Source organism: Macrosteles quadrilineatus, unplaced genomic scaffold, assembly GCF_028750875.1.
Source record: "Macrosteles quadrilineatus isolate MER2022 unplaced genomic scaffold, UCM_ALF_1.0 Scaffold_5__1_contigs__length_97177068, whole genome shotgun sequence".
NCBI classification, from domain to species: domain Eukaryota; kingdom Metazoa; phylum Arthropoda; class Insecta; order Hemiptera; family Cicadellidae; genus Macrosteles; species Macrosteles quadrilineatus.
In genome coordinates, this window is record NW_026542598.1 from 23,081,190 (window position 1) to 23,085,011 (window position 3,822).

Genomic DNA, 3,822 nt, shown 5'->3' on the forward strand with positions numbered 1-3,822 from the left:
CATATTTTTTGGTTATAAGAATAGATATTACTTATTATTAATTATTATTACTTGTCACAAATTAAAAAAGAAATATATTTCATCGGCTTAAAAAAGTTTAAACTTAACAGATGATTCTTTAACCTGATAACTAAAAAAATCAGGTTAAACTCTTAGGAGCTTTTTCAGGTTGGCTAAAACTTATCTTTAATTTTAGTGCTTACCTGAAGATTAAAAGCACTTAAAAGTAATTCTTGAGCATAAGTAAATAATACAATTTAAATTTGTTAAACTGAAATGACATTAACATTTGTCTTTAACTTGAAAAACTTCATTCAGCATAGGAGACATTTCGGTGTTGACTTCGTGTTCTTGGATTTGTTATCTATTGAATTGCGATACTTGAAAGTATATTTGCCATGTTTGCAAATTTTGATCGAATAAATAGTAATTTTTAGAACGTCGCATTTGAAACATTGCATTTGAAATCCAAACATACGCTTACGCCCCAACTCACCTACCATACACAGATACAAAAAGTAGATATTGAATTTTTATCTTCAAACGGCTATTAAAAAATATTTCTAGTATCATGATGAGAACCTCGTTCAGCCCAAAATCGTTTTTCACATCATTTTAGGCTATCTAGGGTTGCGGCGTTATCACTTGGATAAAATCTATTTGTGCTTTGGTGGGAATGAACCCGGAACCTCAGGAACCGAGGCCCCGTGTTCTTACCAGACCAGCATGAATTTTCTTACTTCATGTTGTAATCTAGATACACGGGAAGATCTAGTTTTCTATACGATTGTAGCTCGACGCAGCCCGGATTCACTTTAACGCAGGTTTGAGCTCTGGCGAGTATAAACAGACAACAACTTCTATGGGAAATAACTTGTCTCACACACAATTCTCCATTTTGCAGCTACATGGTGGGCAAAACTATCAATGGTGAAATTAATTATATTTTACCAAGAATATAATCAACGAAATTAATTAGATCAATACAAATTACTAAACTAGTGTTCTTTCTGATTAATGTAAAATCAAATGAATTAAAAAGAAATAACGGGACAGTTAAGTGAGATTGTAAACAATAAAAACAAACAAATCCATTTTAATAACACCCTTTTGTGGCAGCCAACAAAACTTGGCACAATATGGTACCCTACCATAACACATTCCAGAATCATTAAAACATTTTAGAGTAAACTAAAACCTAGTTTGAATGTAAAATATCGATAGCATTATGAATTCGAAATTAATGTTGGTTTCAATAACCAAAATTCGGACTAATGTTTAGGACCACCCACACGTTTTAAAGGATGATTTAGACTTTTTTTCATTGTCTAAAGACAAGCATCGTTGTTTTGAGATATTATAGTTTTTTTTTTATCACTAAAGCGTAAAGTTTTACGATCTAGGCAAAGGTGAGGTCGGAAAATTAGCGAGGGTTGAAATTACGTTTTTTGCCCGTCTGATTAACTATATTCATCGTCATATTGCATATTCAACATACTAAATGAGAAAACGAATATATTAGTCATGTAAAGATAACCTCTAGGTAAAGATAACACCTATAAACAAACCGTGACCTAGTATACACTTTAAAAAGTATGATGGAAAAGTGACGTAAATGTTACGTAGCAATGGAAGGGTGGCTTTTGATGTCGGGAAGGGGTTGGGACTGTGACCCAGTTGAAACTGAGAGAGACGGAGATATTGGATGTTTGTTGCCTAGCAACGGGGAATGTCTCTAGCTTACCACTGTTGTACTGCATGGGAACATGTGTTAAAACAGGTCGACTGGTACAGGAACATGACATGCCCTCAAGCCTAGGCTTGTGCATATGTGAAACTACTGTGCTGCATGGAGCATGTTGATAAAACGCTTTCTCCGGTATAGGTAATAGCGAAGAGACACAAAGGCGGTATCTATTGTAGATATCATATATTGCTAGCTTTCACAATGGATATCTACAACACTACTGACTGGTTTTCAATACCAAAAGAGACGATTTAGTCTATTGTTTTCTTGTTTAGCTATACACAACACTAATACCTGTTTTTAAATACTATAAATCTAATTGCTATTAAAAGTAATATACATTTACACAATCTGACGATGTTTTGCTTAAAATACATTTTCGATACAAGTGCTGCTTAAAAAATAAATGAGAAATCATGATAAATAAATAACGTATGGAATATGAATCATGCTGGCAGAAGTCATCCTAAAGTAAATACATATAAAAGAGGGTAACTGTTGATCAATTTCAATTAGACACTCCAATCATCATCAGACATTCGCCCGAATATTTGCCTTTGGGTCTGATGATGATTGGAATGACCAATCGAAATCGATCACCACTTGCCATCTTTTATATGTATTTACCGTCTTGTGAGTAAACATTATAAGTGTAAATATATTATTATAGGTATTATTTCACGTATTTTTGTGCTTTCTTGTAATAAACTGTATTAGAAAATTTAGAGCCACGCGTATTTTAAATACGTAGAGCATAGCTGGGAATAATATGGAAAAAGTAACACGCTGCTTTAGATCATTTAAACATCAGAAAACCATAAACATGTTCTTAATTTACAAAGAAGGTTGAACCCAAATTGTTTTAAGTTATTAAAAAATCCACTGTAATTTATATCCTACGTTTTATGACTCGGACGTTGGAAATGAACAGAACCGGACAAGTACAGGACACTGGCAGACTAGGCTACTAACACTGTAAGCGTACGAGTTGACTTTACTCACCGGGTTCATAACGTCGAATGGCGTTCCGTCACTGTGCCTTCTCGATCGGCTAGTCAGCCTCTTGGACTTTGACCGAATGACTCATCCTGGTTTGGTTCCTTCACCAGGCCCGATAAGTTAACATTTAAACTATTTGATGAGGTCAACTTGCCTCTATATAATATAACATAAATAACTCTTCTTGAATATATAACACTACGGAATACTCTACAGTATATCATTAATTACGATATAACTTTACCAACATCAGACTATACTCCTTGCTGGCAGTACACAGGTGGTTTCAAAATATTTCTCTCATAAGCTAGAGAGTTTAATTAATTACAAATTTTGATTCGTTATAAACAAATCTTGCTTAGACTCTGAAATGAAAGATTATTGAAAAATATTCCCGAGCCTTGGAATTTGTATTGATTCTGGGTTATTTTAACTGTTCCAGGTTGGCTGAAACTTATATTTAATATTAGATGCCAATTCTTTTTTCGTCATGCAATGGGGAGGGACCAGTCGGGTATGATTTCAATATGAAACATTGATTTGAAGTATTCTTTTTATTGGATCTATACAATTGTTCATTATTCGAGTATCGTAATCGTTTTATTTTACCTTCCTAAACCAAGAACCAGTTTAAAATGTATTTTCAAAGACGACGTAGTTTGAGGCGGAAGAGTGTGATACTACCAAAGAAGAGGAGTTGGGTATCAAAGGAAAACTTTACTACTTTGACATCCTCCACTAGGTTCAATTTACCTTTACCTGAAGGTAATTACGTAACTCTTAAAAGTTTCAAGGAAAGTATAAGAAGAAGCTACGGTACAAAGTATTGTTCATTTAACAACGATGTATCATGAATGTTTTTAATATGTAAGCAAAAAATAAAATAAAATTTCCAGAATAATGTATGTTTATCGAGTAGGGCAAAAAATATATATAAATAATACTTAATGGATGTTTACATGGTAGTATGATGTTAAAACACAGCTATTATAAACAATCATTTTGCAGGAATAAATCATATACAATACATCACTAGTAGAGATCTATATGAGATATTAACATGTATCTAACAACTA